The 18,265-nt window shown below is 34.2% G+C and overlaps 1 protein-coding gene across 4 annotated transcripts in view; it reads left to right on the plus strand.

Moving 5' to 3' along the window:
- LOC105212869 (putative neural-cadherin 2) overlaps nucleotides 1-18,265 on the plus strand; it is a 245,582-nt gene that overhangs the window by 150,643 nt on the left and 76,674 nt on the right. For 2 of the 4 annotated variants that reach the window (XM_029040673.2, XM_011185194.3), the window contains exon 1: nucleotides 10,597-10,897. The exons of the other annotated variants lie outside the window; for them this stretch is intronic. The gene's annotated coding sequence lies outside the window, so the exon portion shown is untranslated. Of the gene's footprint in view, nucleotides 1-10,596; nucleotides 10,898-18,265 lie in introns of those variants that run through there. 4 annotated transcript variants of the gene reach the window in all.

Below are 18,265 nucleotides of genomic sequence, written 5' to 3' on the forward strand. Positions count from 1 at the left end.
AAATAAGTTTCCTTCATAAATCAATGCTAAAATATAGTGCGAATTCATGGCAAATATTTAGATAACCTTCGAAGGCTACATGGACGTTTCTGTGCGGCACATGTGTTGTCGAAAATTTAATTTACAACTATTTGCTGCGTAACTAAATATTTTCGAAGCGAATATCTGCATGCATGGTGACCGTACTTGGCACTCAATGGGTGCTCATAAAATCAAATAAATGGGAAAATAACATTTTCCGGCCGCAATCCGGACGCAAGCAATATTCATAACTCGACTCGATGGCCATCGCTTAAGGAAGCTGCTCGAATGGGGTTCAACTTTTTTCGCACAATTTCTATGCCACACCATATTTTTAAACACACACACTCGAGAACGATTACATATGTGTGTGTAAGGAGACAACTGATGCCGCATATACGCACATATAAGACATGTACATGTGCACATATGATGTATATGTATGTGTACGTGCTTGCACTATTATTACACTTTTTTGTGGCATCTATTATTATCACACTTATCGAATTGGAAGTGATGCGAACAAAGAATGAGGAAAATTGCATTTGACCAACAGACACTGACCAACTGTGGAATATGTGGAAGTGGAAGAATCAGAAGCTGAAATACAGAAATTGCAGGCGACTGCATTTTGCTACAACATATATAATATTATGGTGTGGACACTGTGTGCCATCGGAGGCCAAAAGCAGTAGACGAAATTTGATAACGGCACATGCCAATGCAACGAAGCTGTTGAAGTGTAAGTACAGCAGACAAACACACACATGCGGCACTGAAGTGTTGTACACTCGTACCATGTAATATCCATATAAGTTAGTGCCCTTAAGTGGGTTGTATATGCATATTAATATCGTGAATTGCATTTGTTTGAGTGTTACTCTGCATTTGTAAAGGATGTACGCCACTGCTTCAATTGAATAGTCGCAAAAGCAATAAAGCACATGTGTGTGAAACGAATGCCGTAAATAAGATTTATGACTATTTTCTAGTTATGTGGCAGCATAACTTAAGTTCGTATATTTGGAACCAACTTTAAAACCAGTTGGTCTCTACCGCAACTATTTTAATTAAGCATATATCTATAGTGTGTCTCACTTACGCCGAGTGACAATTTCTCAAGTTAATAAAGGCCGTACGTCACTTTCACATCTTCGGTGAATCGAACAACCAACTGGTATAGAGACTATACCACCTTGATTTGATATCCAGATATCAGACAAGCTGAAGATTTATTTTCTATTTTATAATAAATCTAAAATGTATAGTTTTGTCTTCGAAATGGTTTACAATCCACATGTTCATTAGCGGATCTCTCCTCCAAGGACTTATTGCGAACCAAACAATATAGTTTAAATGTGATCCTCAGATAAGTTTTTTAATTATCTTTATCAAATTCTTTATTTATAAAAATATCATACCATCATACATGCAATTTTTTATTTATCTCAAAACGTGTTAACATCAAATATTCCCCAAAACACTGAATAACAAACTACCTCAACTGCCCAGCAGGGCGTATGAGCAACTAAAATGTCTGTGCGTCCATTGGGGTAAACAGAGTGTAGACACAAGTTTGATTGTTTTCAACTGCGATTTGTGAACGTGTAAAAGCACTTTATTTGTCGTAACAATGTAGCCTGTGTATACAATTTTAAAACTATTGTGCTTTTCATTGCTTTTGTTGTACGTTTGACCGCAACGCGAAGGGCAAAGTTGTTGCGAGAATGGTTGGAATGAGCAGCAGTTTTGGTTATACAATAAAAGCTTGGCGTTGAGTGTAGAAAAAAGATAACATTTATACATACATATATTGGAATTTCGTTTAAACATAACTACTATGTGTGCGAGCATTTATTTATGTTCGTTTTTGTTACCCTTGTGCTGTTATGGTTTTTGTTTGCACTTTCCATTTGCTTAACTTCCTTCACGCTTTGAATTGCTATTTTACAACTTGGCATTTTTTTCTCTCTCTCTTAAATACATTTATTTACTATTTTGTACGTTTACTTTATTTTATTAGTGTATATCTGCAATTTGACCACAATTTACGAGCTCTGATTAGTGTGCAGCGCTACTTCCTTCCCAATTTTCCAAATATACGCATATATACACACAAGTATATTCGTATACAACTGTGTGTGTTCGAAAAAGAGTGAAAAAAGTTTTGAATCTGCTTCGACAGCATTCCTATTTATTATACGCTTGCGGTTAAGTAACCTGCTGTGCAACGCACACCACGAGCAGATATAATTGAAGGAGGAAATATCGACGAGCTTCCTTCAATCGCTTGTACAAGAGTGTGTTTGTGTGTTGGCAGAAATATTTCAGCTGGAGAATTTTGGAATTATGGGTGAAAAACTTCAGATTCCCGCATCAACGCGCTCATTGCACTGTCAACGAGTACGCTGAATGGCCCCAATTCGTTTCTCATTTATCAAATGCCAGCAGGAAAGTGGCAAAAGTACAAAAGCAACAACAGCGCCAACAACAATGCGCCATAGTTATATAATATTATTGAGTACTTACTAACAAGGCGTTCAACAAAAGCTGAAATAATACAATGAGAATCGGTAATTTTGAAGATGAAATACAATGGCTGATTGACTTACTCACCCCCTCACAGACGCCCACTTATTCACTTACATATCAACACTCCAATATACATATATACATTCCCTTTTGGCACCTATTCCATAGCATGCCTGTCATTCGGCGCATTCCTGTGCCGTCATGCCGTTTACTTGTGCTTTTGCTGTCGGTCACTGCCAGCACCACTGTCACGCTACGTTTAATAAAAATTTGTGATTTGTTAGATTCTGTCTGGTGGGTTTTAATTCAATTTATGGGTGAGTGGCAACCCAACAAAAAAGTATAGAAAATAACGATAAAAGGTAGTAATGAAAACCACACAATAAAAATGAGTAAGGTATATGAAATGCCTGACTTGGCACCTTTCATCGACTGCCAGCGACTGATTTTCGTTATAAATGACAGAAAAATATACTGCTTGTGGCTGCTTTGACGTCCATTCCCAGTCTAATGGTGGGTTACAATTAAAAGTTTGCGCACCAAATAAATGAGCGGCAGATGAATAGGCAATGAAATGAATGTTTATGCAAGTGATTATGCCGCAGTTGAAAGTTATTGAATATAAAGAAATCATTCTGAAAATGTCCATTGTATGACAAGCGGTGGAGAGAGTTTGCTTTGAATGCAGGGTGCGTTGACAACTATTAAAAACCGCATTTTACTGCCATTGAAATCTAGCCAAATTATTTTTTCATTCTGCGGCATTGGCAGAGCATCTTTATAAAGTAAAGCAGTACGTAAAGATTGTTAAAGAAATGAAATATTTTCTGTAATTAAGGATTGTGACAAGACATTAGAAAGTATATACGGATGATTTCTATGATATCTATTCTCCATTTCGTTTTTTACCAGACGAATACTAAGAACTTTGTGAGTATTTTTTATATCCAATGATCCTGCACGTCAGTTGAATATTATACAACTAATTCAAATTACATTACAATAGAGAACTTTGTTGTCAAAGCAAAGTTTTGAATTTTTATTTTGAAGAATGCGGAGAAAATGCTTGGGGTACAAAGAATTTCTTCAATTTTATAGACATACCAATTGTGGATTTTAGTGCCACGTGCTTCCACTTTTGCTTGTTAACTTTAAAGGTAATCTTGTTAAACAAAACCTAAATGATCCTATTATTTTTAGCGCTCTGATTGTTCATTCATGACTAATAATAGTTGAGATGCCTGATCATATAAACATAATGATGGGTCCTGATTTACACAGCATTCTAGGTATTTGATCAGTTATGAAATATGATACTTTAACAAGGCGAATAAAGATGACATTTTTAGAGGTATACTTGGAATGCAGGAGTAACAGGAACTATATATATATATATATACCTGGAATGTGAGTGCAGTACAACAATATCTTTTGTTTTCGATTGCTTTCCTAATTTCGTTAGTAATACCATTTACTTGGTCTATAATGCAATTTGTACATAATAATCGAATTGGTGAATAGATACCATAATATTATCACAGAAAACTCTGCAAATCGCAAATACACTTTTAGTGCAATTCGAAGTTATTCTCAGCCTGAGAAGTAGAAAGAAAGCAAAAGTTAAAAAACGGGGTTTCCTTTTGAAATCAGACAATGAGCCAAAATTTCGAACCTTTTAAGCGTCCACCTTGTTCTTTAGATTTTAGTACTCGGAGTAACTTTTTCTTGTTCTCAAGCTTTATTAGTTCGTTGTACATAAAATTAGCAATTATAGGTAGACACGTGACTGACTCATGAAAAACTTGTATTAATATTTTTAATAATTTTGTAAAAAAAAAAGTAATTTTTTTCCAAAAGTTCTGAATTCTTTAAAATTTTTCATATGTTTTACCCAACAGAATAATTACATTAACTCGCTCTCTATTTAACAATGAGTAATTTTTCTCTACATATCCGTTATCCGGCTATTACAATGCATATTTTTATAGATTTACAATCCCCTTTAAATTTATGCCCGGAATACTTGTCAAGAGTTAAACAGACTCGCTTCCGCCGGTTATCATTAACTGTAAGTAACTTCCAAAACAGTGTTCGTGCGATGCCGACTGCCATTTTTAAATAGACGAAGTAACGAGCTCACAACTCAAGTTTACGATTTTAATTTTAGATTTGAGCCAATGCTGCGCTACAACTATTAACTTGGACTGTTTGTGTTGTGCATACTAAAAAGTCGTGTACAAGACGGAAGACATTCCACACAAGTTATTCGCAGTCAAACACATACACAACACACACCCACAATCGAGTGTGACAAGCCAATGCGTGATAGGAATGTACATATGTGTGCGTGTGTGTTCGGATACACTGGCTTACAAAGTAAATGCATGCGACTATCCACATTGCAACGCTATCAATTTGATAGTTGCCACCCCACGGTACCTTACTTACGACTTAGCAGTTTAAATATGAGGAAGACAAGCTGAAAATTTGTTGCAGAGAATTGCCGTTGCGTATAAATCACGGGAAATGTACGCCATTCGAATGACAGACCAAACTTGCGAAAAGTTGTAGCCGTTACGCGAATCGTAAACAGAAGGCGGATGATAGAAGCCAAAGCTTGTGAGCAGAACAGCTTCTGAGCAATCATATACATATGTACTAACGGATGTTTCTCTAGTAGTACTATAGTATTCGGCTATTACATTGGGGCATAAATACACACTCACATATGTACGTACGCTACACACACACACACGCAATCCAAGAATCAGAATCTCGGCGAAGACATTAAGCCAGTAAGTGCCGTATAGTGCGAATTAAAGTGAGGAGGTGGTAAAGCGAAATCCATGGAGAGCTGGTCAAACCGTTTAGTGCGAAGCAGCAATTCATGCGACTGAGGAATTAGCTGCACTTCGCTTTGACCCAATTCATCCATCCAGTGGTCGGAGTAGCAGTTAACACCAAAAGCCGTTATAGCCACACAGACACACACTCATGTACCTACAAGTGGATGTGTATGCGTGATAGCCAATAATAACAACAAATAAGAGCAAACTTAATAATGATGTGCAAAATTTGTTGTTGTAGGGAAAAGGAAATGCCGAAATGCAATTCTCCGATTTTATTTAAGCATTCTCTGGAGCCATTAAGTTACAACACGCCCGTCTTAGCCAAGAACTGTCTGATACGCTCAGCTCGTTACACGTCACACGCCTCCCGCTCCTCAAGCAACTACATCTTCAACTGGCTTTCTTTGCTACATTTAATGCTCGGTGTGTGTGCAGCGCTGCTATGGCAATTGCTGGCATTTCCAAAGTGCTTGTAAGCATAAATCTTAAAATTGCAGCTGCACTGGGTCCTTGAGACGTTGTGAGTGTGCGCTGGTTGTTTGTTGTTGTGCTTGGTAAATGGCTAGCATTCATGTGGCTTTTTTGTTGTTGTTGTTTTTAGTGTGCATTTTATCTGTTCCGAGAGTAACTCTAATTGTGCACTGGTTGTTTGGCAGACGCCCCAATGGTTTAGTACTAATGTTACTAACGATTTTAGTTTAGTGGCAATTGCTGCAGCCTGCTTTGATTGCTGCACTTCCTGTTGTCGCAGTGTGTGCGTGGCTTTGTATGTATGTATGGATAGTAGTAATTTCCACACACTTCCTGTGAACGGTCATTGTAACGTTGGAGAGTTCATTAAAGCTTTTATGTTAATTTCAATTAGAAATACTTTCTTTCCTTTTTGAACAAACAAAATTAATTCAAAAAGTCCCGAAGTTTAAGCGGAAGCGAGGACTAGACACTTTTATTATGTGAACGGAAATAGAATTAAATGTTGCTAGACACAACCTTTTCTAAAGGTTTAGAATACAAATAAAAGTACATTAGAGAGGGATTTTCAAAGAAGAAAAGTTTTACGCTATCGCAAATTCTAAACTTGCAATTAAATGTAAGAGTGAATAGTAACATAATGTTGTCTACCAATATTGATGTTTGACACCAGAAGTATTTATAGAAGTTGCAGAGTTTTGAAAAGGCGTCCGCAAAATACTAACCCAGGGTCATTGGGATATTCGTTTTAGAGTCTTGGTTGCCATGAAGATCGAAATTCAGCTGAAGATAAGATGTTCTCAAACAACTTCAAGATAACCAACAATTAGCAATTTGACCAATACGATTTTTAAATTTTTATTTTTTTAGAGATTTTTATTTCGAGTTGTTAACGAGAACGGATGATATATCTAGATAACACGGAATATAGCGCTGCTGGGCGTTAGACCAAATCAATTATTTTCGAGTGATTCGAGCCCTAAGTAAAAAAGTACTTTCTCCGTTTTTCGAAGTTGGCCTCTAAACTTTAAATATTGATTTTCGAATTTCATAATAAGCTTCTGTAAAACATTTAATTAATACAAAATATGGATACTATCCACTTTTCCGATTCAATGGTGCATACAATTTGGTCAAACTTAAATGTTAAAGATTGGTCTTCGAAAAAAAATAAAACCTTTTCATTTCGAATTATTTTTTTAGCTTTGCACATTTGTCACGATTGCTACTTGTGAAGTAAAGTAAAGTAGAAAAATCTGTCATCTATAATTGTTAACTTAAATATAAAAATTTTAATTTTTTTGAAGGATCTGACTTTGATACCTTATAGCTTTCGTATAAGTTTGACTGAAAAATGTTATTATTAGGAAATGTACTAGTTATTGTAAAGGCGTTTCTAATAAGCTCAATTTTGAAACTCAGAAGCAAATATCTCGATTTTCAAGCTTACGTAAAAAACGGAGAAATTCTTGTTTTGCCTATGGATAAATATCCTGAAAAAAATGAAAAAAATTGTTAGATTCAATATCTACAATATATATTTTTGAAGACTGAATTTCTGTTCTAAAAAAAAAAACATTGTGATGCAATTTATTTACAAAATTTTGCATCAAACAACTCATCAAATACTGGTAGTATTAACCACAATCAGAATTTTAAATGAAAATTTAATCCGAAAACGATGTACAAATAAATTGCAATAGTTTTGACAGCAAACTCCCGCAGCTCGACATTTTTTGGTACAATATAATTTGCAAAAATCACAAAAATGCATGCCTCGAAGTAAACCAAGAAAAAAAATATTTTTAAAAGCACTTAACACAATGCGCTCGCACACCCGACCATTAAAAAATACAAATGCGGTTTTTATTGCTTTTTAAATGTTCGCAATTTGTATTATCACATTTTTTCCTTCGCCCATTGTGTCTGCAGCAAACACTTTTTGTAATGTGCTCACCGCACACACATGCTGCCGCAAAAATAATTCATGCGCCATAAAACTAACAATAACAATAACAATCACTTAAATATTTAACATGCACACCATATGCAACATACTCGTACATATGTACATATACGTGCCACAACAAGCGTTCGCTCACATTTTTGTGTACCATGGCAGGTGCATGGCAACATTGAAAGTTTGACAGACAACAAGCGCATCCGCTCATCAACTCCTCACCGCGCCACACTAAATAACTATGGAAATGTTGGCAGCAGCGCCAGCACTGTGTGTTGTTGCACTAATACCAATATCAATATACATATGTATGTGTGTGTGTGTAGCATATGGGTCTTGTTGTGTTGCAACAACAGTTTTTTGGACACGTGTAGTGGATTGTGCAATATTTTGTTTTACTCTACAATGTTTGGTTTTTGTAGCTGCGAATAATAGAGCTTTTCTAAAATCCATTTAACGGCTTTAACGCACTCAGCGCTCCCCGCTCGCATCAGCGCGCTTACACACAATCATACGTATACTCGTATGTATATATGTGCCACAGTGGGCTAACTACGCTGCTGGCTCACCCTCGCGATGCGCTTGAATTATGCGGAAACAGTATAGACTAGTAACTGGTAACACACATATCCTTCCTTTAGTTAGTGTATTAGTAGCTCGTAAGCTGGGCGGTTTAACTAGTCGTAACGTTTGTCAAACTATGGCAGGATTACTGGTTTGGTAAACGCTCCCTCGCGCACCTGTCTGCTTTCTTTTGCCTTAAGTATGTAAATATTTCATATGTATGTTTATGTGTATATGTTGTATTTGTTTTGTATTCGCTCGTTTCATTTTGTTTGGTGTTTTCATCAAATTGTGCTTTTAATTGCATACACTAAGGCGTAACAATGCTGTGGTCTATACGTCAACGCATACATTTGCATTGTATGTTTGTAATCAAACACACACACACATGCGAAATATTGTCAATCATGACCCACATTTTAAGTGTGAAAAGTACAATAAAAAGAATATCATTGTGGCGAGTTGTAAATGTTGACGGCGGAGAAACGATAGCATCAGAGACATCTCCAAGAGTAATAGTGCTATCCTTGCAGACTCATTAAGAGAAAAGTGTGTTTGGTGATATATACATGTGTATAATTTCTCTTTGGATGGATTTTTGTGCAGAATTTTGGAAACGAAAGAGAACTTTGAATTAATTCTCTTTTTTATTAAGCAACATCTGTAGTTCTCAACCAAACAACATAGTGGAGAACATTTTCGTATAACGGTAAAATAAATTTAAAAAATGTTTTTAAAAAATTTAAATTAAAATTTCGGTTATTAAGGAAGCGGCTTAAATAATAAAATTTTTTAATACTTCAATATTAATAAAGAAAAATATTCAAAAATTACTTAAAGCGTGACATTATAATATTAAAAATACAAATGCTGCTCTTCTATATTACTATTTGATATAAAAGGATTTAAAAAGTTCCCGATTTTTAAGGAAGAAAAGAAAGATGAGGCGATGACTTTTTGTTTCGAGCGTTATTTTGAGATAGGTTGGTAGATTCATATAAAATATATTTTAATTAAGTCCTTGGCGACGTTTGCTATCCAAGTGGGATCTCTTAATCTAATCTAATCCAATCTAAGGATAAGTGGAGTGTAATTATTACTTAACCAATTTCAATCGAAAACATGCTTTTATATAATAAAGTACTAAAGCCAGTTTGGGCCTATGAAGCTCAAATATGGAATTGCTCAAGTCAAAACTGTATTGCCTGCAATTTCAGTAGAAAACGCAATAACCAAACTTGCACAGACTTACGAAATGATAGCATGTAAATAAGAGGCATCCCGACTCTTCGGAACTGCTGAACGAGAAACCCGACTGAAAGAGGCCTTCAGACTTAACGAGGCAACTTTAGCAGCAAATGAATTCCTCTAACATTTAGCTTTTAATTATTATTTTTAATTTATTAGAATTGAATTGTTGTTTGTATTTAATCACTGTATACTAGGTACAATTGTATTAATTAAAAAAAGAAAACAAAAAAAAAATTACTTAATTGTTTGAAGACGTCTTAATTTTTGAGAAAATTTGTAATTGTAAATGTACTTACATTTTTTTTCAAGAATTAATTATTTTCTAAAAATTATCAAGTTATTTTGCGTTTAATTTTTATCTTCAGTAAAAATTTTCCTTTTTAAGCGTTTTGAAAGCAAATTTCGAAATATTTATTTTTTCAAAATATATATACATATATATTAGAGACTTGAGTACTTTTTAATTCATAAGCAATAAAAATACAGGAATTGTTTACATTTAACCGTTACTTTTAATTTTACGAAACAAATAAATTTATCTTTCAACTTGTTAGTACTCGGCTGAATCTGTTAATAGCAACAGTAAGAGTTCAGTAAAAAATACGCTCTCTCAGCGTCTCCCTTCTGCAGAGCGCAATGTTTGTACAAAAGTCAGTTGCAAACAAACAAATTCGCAGCCTGACTTAATCTCCCGCCTACTCTCTGAGCTGTGGCTGCACAGGCAACACGCCTTCACTCAGCGTAAATTAAAGAGTAAATCTGCACAGCTTCCCTGCCTGATGTTACAGACTGCGGTGAAATGAGTTTACCAAATTCAACTATCCTAGCCACAATGCAGTTGAGCACAAAAGTAGCGCTAAATGCGGCGTCGCGGCATGTAAACCGCTGCCTTATCATATCTGCAACAGCATCCCATTTGGAGCGAAGGATAACATAACAGACCATACACAGCATCAGTTCGTGTTGAATTGTCAGTGACGGTACGCGCATTAGCGGCTGATCAATCACATAAATCACAAATTCACTTCAAGTGTAAATAAACAAATGTACTAACTAAATAAATATGGAAATTTAATTAAAATGTGGAAATGTGCTGCTATAAAATAGTAACAACAATAAAAAATGTGCGAAAATTTCTGATAAATATTTTTGTTGCCATACCGTACCAACAGTACAAACAAAGTGGAAAAGTTATGCAGTTTGTTTAGAAAAAAATATATGAAAATAAAATATATTTATAAAAGAAATGGTATGAAAAAAATAAAAAGCTGTATTCACACAAAAAAAAAATATATATATAATATAAAAAAATAATAATAATAAACCAACAATAATAATTAAAAAATAATAAAAAAATTAAAATAAAATGCTAGATATTTGTAATTAAAACATTTAAATAAGTGCAAAAACTCTAAAATTAAATGCTTAAAAAAATAATAATAACAATTGTAATTAATTTTCGTTAAATAACAACCAAAATAAATATTTTAGTAATATTTAGTAATCAAATATATGAATAATTGAATCCCAAAAATGCAATTTTTATCAACATATAAAAAGTACATCACATATTTATCAAGTATTTATATTTGTTTTCAATGGCAAAAATTCCAAATTGCCCACAAGTGATTTTAGTGAACTTGCATTTATCAAATAATTTTTTAACTAGCGAAGCCGAGCGAGTCTCTGAACGCGCGTAAATCCATAAAGTGCTCACCAGCGAACGCCATAACTCGGCCATTAATCTCAATAGCCGCATTACAGCAGGGCACCAGCTGTTTCTGCTAAAGAGGATATTAGCCCAAAAGCATAACGAGAGGCAAGCGGAGTGCGTGTAGCGCCGATGGCACTTTGCTTTTCAATAAAGTGAAAGATATCGTGCAACAAAAAAGTGATAAAAAGCAAAGCAAAAATGTTAAAACAAAAAAATATCCAATATGAAGTAACTAAACAGAAAAATGCATATAAATCTGTTTGATTTCCTACGTTGGTGTTGTTGTTGTTGTTGTATTTGAATTTGTGGTCACCACATAGTCTATAAACAATACTGCAGACTGACATAATTTTGAATTAGTAGCGGTAATTCACGGCAGACATAATGATGAGTAAATTCGCTGCTTTCCGCCGCATTTTGCTTTAATTGTGTCTAAATTATGGCATTACCGACAAATAAATAATGGCTTCGACTTCATTATAATTAAGGCAGTTGAAAGAAATGTCAGACAAATTTATTGTAATTTGATAGCCGCCGTGGATATTAAATTATTAGCAATTAGTGAGTGACACTCATAATTTGTGGATAATTGGTAATTGATTTGAATTGGTTTCACGTCTCAGAGAGCGTTAGAAAATCATAAATTCATCGCGCTTCTTTATTAATAAAAAATACTAGTAAAATTCGTATGGATTGAAATATAATCTGAAATGTTACCAAATAAAAAAGTAGATCCATAGGTAATCCTTAACTCAAAATGAATTATGTTTTGATTGAATTACTCAAATTTTTTAATTTCTGGTTAGATTCACAATTTTACTTAATTTTATACACAAACCCAAAATAATTAATTAAAACATGTCCTGATGACGGGTATAATTGAAAACTGATAAAAATTACAAATATACGAAGTTTATTTGAGAACACATGAGCAAAATGATGACAAAGACCAGCAATGCCTAAGCTGAAAAAATTGTCAAAAAACTGCAATAATTTCCAGTACGTTAGTTTCACAGAAAAGTTCGTAACAAATCAAAAGAAGCTGCTTTCGTAGTTTTTTGACTTTCACAATAACTTCATGAAAAAACGCAATAAATCATCTGTGTTTTAGTAAGCATTCGCAGTGCAACCCAATCCCTCTAATATGAAGTCTCCCATTTCAGGCAGGCAGATATTCGATACAAACTATTCCAAGCGCTATTCAATTTCATATTTTTACCAGCTAGTTGTTGCTCCTTTCAGCGCTTTGGAGTCGGTTCATCTCATTCTTTTCACTCGCATAACTGTTGGTTGAACTCCATGGTGCATCCAATATCTAATGGACTGAGTTATCAATTTGTTGTTATTATTAGTCATAGTATTGATAGTGCTCTCACAGAGCTTTCGCATATCGAAATATTCATAAAGTATATGTTCAATATTTTTCTAATCTAATGTCTAAAAAGTTTCATAAACGAACTCTTCTATATTAAAGAGATCACCCAGAGTCGAATTTGTTCGACGAAATGCAAACATCATTTGTAAAAATCAGCGTTTTCACTCTAATACATTTTTTCAGAAATGATGTTCGTGCCATTTTCGAATATGTCGCTCGAACACTGGTATGGTTGAACAGTATTTTCTCGAACAAAATTTGAATACGTCTCTTTCATAAATTTGAATACGTACACGGTCACCAACCCTGAAATATTTGTAGAAATTAACAAATTCGACTGTGAATGGAATGTTTTAATGTTTTTATCAATTTGTTATAGTATTGGCTGCTACATTTAGCTATTTATTTTACAAAGCTTAGCATTCAGGTATGATATTCAAATATTGAATCAATATTTGGTAAATGAGTAACAGCTTACGTCACACTTCTAAGATGTTTATTTCGTTTTATGTTTTGTAATTCATAAGTTGAAATATAAAAAATCGGTTTACATCTCCAAAAAAATATTAGTTTCGTTCAGTTCAGTGAATGCTGACATTTTCTATTAACACAGAAATCTTGAAAACCACGTAATCAATTTATCGAATTATTATTATAATATTTGTGCACAGTACTAAACCAAGAATCGTATATTTTCCGATGTGGCGTTAACAATATTTTCCTATAAAAATTAATTAAACCAACATATGTATAATAAAGTCTTGCACAGCAAAATCGTTTCCAATTAGCTGTCCAGCAGTGTATTTGCAAGCTTCTGCACTAATTTAACTCCTCGCATTTGCTAGGTTCATATTCAAGCAAACTCTGTATCCTTAACCCTTTTATTTTATCTATTATTTAATTTTCAATTTTCTCCACAACAACAACAACGAAGCTGTAGCCATTCTGTTTCTACTCAACAGTATTTAAGTTCAGTTGTGAGTAAGTAGGCGGCACGGCACGGCTGTGTTAGAATATGGAGTAATTAGTTAGCTTGTAGCAGCAGCATTGAAATGTGATGAGCCAAATCAGTGTAATTAATCAGTGTATAAAATTGTGTTATACCACAAGCTGCAGGGGCGTTGTGTGCATAGCTACACTTGTATAGTAAGTACATATCCACAACAGGCTTGATGGTAATTGACTAATTATTGCTGATATTTATCGACAGCAACAAAACTGCACGGCTCAAAGAGCCAACCACAACTTTGGCAGCTAGAAGTCAACGGCAAGCGACTACATAACGATACAACGTACAAGTCGCTCAAAATCTGTGTACATTTTGTTGTTAGTATGCCAGTGTGTTGGTAACAACAATCTTGTAATTAGATAGATGTAGTAGTGTCGAGTGTTGAGTGAACTTGGCAAGTGAAACTTCATTTTATGCGAACTTACTTACAAGGTGCTGGCTTTTGGCCCCAAGGGTTGTGCGCTACGAACTGCCAGCATGTGAGAAAGTCATATAATATGCATACTATGCACACATACACACATGTATATGTGTACTTCAACAGGCACGTCATCACTTAACCGAGCAATAGTAATTGTAATTAATTACTTAATTATATAAAGATTATGTGATTCGTCTTCATAAAATGACTCGGGGCAAAGAAAGATGCAGCAGGCAGCTGCCACTGATCGAATTTATTTAATTAAATCAAAGTGCACATGCTCACATAAATATTTGTAATGAAGTCGTATGTTGTACTTTGTATGTATGGCGGCAGGGAGGAATGCTGTCATATCAACATATTGACAGACTGCCAGCATTTTTAAAAAGATTACAACAAAATATAATCAACTTCGGTACAGCAAACTACACAAATATGTGCGAATAATTCATTTAAAGTTGAAAATCAGTGAATTCAAACGAAAAAAAAAATAACGTGTAACGAATTCGATTTCTTGTTTGGTAATTTGAAAGCTTATTTGCAGTCATGGAAGTTTGCTGAATGTAAATGTGTGTGTCTGTCGCACAAGCGAAAGTGTGAAATATTCACGAAAAGTCTTTTTTCGCAGCAATGATAAATTAGATTTGTCGAAATGACTTTTTATTATTGCGGCTTAACGAGCAGAAAAACTTTTAATATCGATTGTCATGTAAAGTTTTGCGTGGCTTAATGATATGGATGAGCATTTATTACATAAGTCAAGTGGAACATATACGAAAAAGTAAAGTTTAACATTACTTTACTTACTTTTTTAGCAATGACAGTGAAAAGAAATGGAACATCAGTTAAATTTTTTCAAATGTTGAATTCGTACAAAATCGTTAAAAGTTAATTATGCATTGAAAGCTGTATTGTCGTCGCCAATTGTAATCTACACGCATGCTTTTATGAGCCGTAGATTGAGAGTATGCATTAAAATTTAGCTTCAAGTAAATAATTTTTATTTTAATATTCAATAATATTGAATTCACAGTATTAATATTTGACACAAATTCAATGTCAATCGAAATTAATTTCATGTGAGAAATTGCTATTTCGTTCCACAAGAAAATTCTTTCACTTTCATTTCAAAGAAACGCTTGTTGACAAGCGGATGCCATTGATATATTTGAAGAAAGCAGTCGAAATTATTTGACAAATTTAATCCTCATATTATGACAGCTTCGAAATTGGAATTAGGAAGACTCTCAATAAATTGTTAAAAATGTTGATTCTCTTGCTTTTTTGTCCTTAACTGAATTGGTGTATATTTATATCAAGTATTTTTACAAATATTTACACATACGATTTATATTAATGAGGATTCTATTGCATTTCAAAATATAATGAGTTATTCGCTCCTAAATTTGTAGTAATGTTTGTTATTGGTAAATACGAACGGGAAGAGATACCATACCAAACGGTTTAAATGTTTTCTTTAATTTAATGTATGTAGAGATAGCGAAGAGCATTGGTTAATGGTGACCATTATCGCTCTCGTCCCAATACAAGAGGACAACTCTTCAAATACCGATATCTATATATTAAACACGAAAAAATTATAATGCTACTACCAATTTAATATGAAGACGTCACGAGTAAAACTTAGGAGGATTAAGAATTGTGTCAATAAAATTATATTTGTATATTTTCGAATATGTTGTGAAACTAAACTAAACGATTGGACTAAAATATTAAGTGAAGAATGCATAATCGTTTGGAAATGATATTTTGTTGACAAAATTTCATTTAAAAGGTATAGCTTCATAGCGATGTCCACAATTAGAGACAATGTGTATAACCATTAACTTTTACCAACGTTTTTAGGTGGTTTCCACAAGCATAATTACGGCATATAGGAAGGCTTTTAAGAGTCAGAATGATTTCGTAACACTATAGGAGGCCGTTGATTGGATAATAGAGAAGAAGATGATGAGTCTGAATATGTCATAGTTGGCATCCTTCCTAACACTGTCATTGTGAATGATGAAGAGGTGGAAAATGAAGACGATTTGGTATGCTCTGGTATGCCGAATGATGTAACTGTAAGATTTGAGTTAGTTCCACGTCGTCAAGATGATTCCGATTGTAATGAAAGTGATGTAGAGAGACTTGCTTGCTTTGTTAAGCGCAAAAAAGTTGATCGAGGAAAATTTGGCAAACGGGTTTCAACTAATTATAGCAGGAAATATCACTCTACTGATTTGGTTCAAAAACGAGTAGATAGCTTTGTTGATATAATAAGCGATCGGATTTGTTTGAAAAAATATTGACATTGATGTTCTTATAATGATTGCAAATCTACCGTTCTTTGTGTTCCAGTTCTTATAAATATAATAAGTCGAAAAAGGTTGTTAGAAATCAAAATAAACCTGTATTACACTGACAATATGTTTAAGGTAAGACTTATATGTAATCTTATTCACAGAATTTTAAGCCAATGGGGAGTTCTTTATGACACACATTCAGTATAAGAGTCCATGGGTTAAATACTCTGGCCGACATCCTGAAAAAAAGTTTATAACGGGAAAACTGGTTAGATTTGGATATTAATGTATGCTGTGGTAAGACTGCAGAAATGACTAATGATCCACTTGGTGAACGTGGTGGTATAGTACCAACGGAACATATTGTACATTTTGAGAATACTTTTAATATAAATATTATGAAAAAATTAAGAAAATTAGTTCTAGAACAGAATATGATTATCGTTTTGACAAGAGTCATGGGGATACAATGGTACGTTGGAAGGACAATAAAGAGTTCAAACAAATATTTGACACCAGATTTGATTTGGGCGTTAATGGGTAATATCACCAGCACAAGCCAAATGTTGGATTCCAAGTCCGACGATATTAGACTAAAGCACTAAAGCGAGGTCGTTTCAAATCCCGTGTAATACTGGTTAGGAATAATTCTATTGAATTATTTTACTCGCAATACAACTGACGTTAGTTTTGGGTATGAAAATCAAAAAGTTGAAACATAACACTACATTTTACAGAGTCTCTTTTGCATTCAAAAACAACCGGACACAAGCACCGCATACATGATTATCTGCAAGTGCAAAACGTCAATAACTGCTGCACGTGCATGCTTTGGCGCCTTCAAGCGTGCTGCCCGCTACCGTTACATGCATACATAACACCCGCAGGCACACACATATATAAACATATATGCTCAGTATATTCATATTTATAACTTATACTCACTTAATAGTGTTACTGCTATTCCGCACAAGCTGCTGTGTGACCTTTATTGCACTGTTTTATGTTTGTTTCTATTACGTTTTATTGTCAACGCTGTCACTTGCAGCACACGCATGCACCAAGCAGCTTTATATGCTAATGAGTGTTGCCACCGGCTGACATGTGCAACACAGTAGCAACAACACACCGTTGTCAGTGCCCTCACCTATAACCTGTTTTATTCAGCACATTGCACCTGCATATATCTTATGCGAGTATATATGCATATATATATTCTATATATGCGCATGCAAATGTTTACTTTATATGCTGTGTGTTTGTGAACAGCGCCCGTGGCTTGGCTTTGCATTGGAAATTGCTCAGCGCCAGCTGCCGTTGACACTCACTCACACCTGACTAGCGGAAATGGGATTTACTACTATATATGAATGCGTTGGTATTGTTGCTGTTGTATATATATTTTATTTGACATACTATTTTTTTGCTACCCATATAGGATGTGAGAATTATCTGTTATGCTTTAAATGAGAGGCATTTCGCAAGTCGACTTCCCTACCTAACACTTGCATAAGAGAAGTTTAAGTAAGTTCAAATTTAACATTAGTATTTGAAGACCTTTAACATACTCGTCATTTGCTCATTTGTATTGGTGTAACTTTTGTACCAATGTTCAATATTTTACCTCTCACAGAGCAGAAGAGATGAAGTCTGCATTCGATTTGCTGCTAGCTGGTTAACAACACCAACAAAAAGTACAATCAGTAATTTCACGAGAAAATAAACATTGTTTTTGCTTTACAATAAGAATGACTAGACAGCTTCATTTGAAGGTTTCGAAGACTGCGAAATC

This window comes from Zeugodacus cucurbitae, chromosome 3, assembly GCF_028554725.1.
Source record: "Zeugodacus cucurbitae isolate PBARC_wt_2022May chromosome 3, idZeuCucr1.2, whole genome shotgun sequence".
NCBI lineage: Eukaryota > Metazoa > Arthropoda > Insecta > Diptera > Tephritidae > Zeugodacus > Zeugodacus cucurbitae.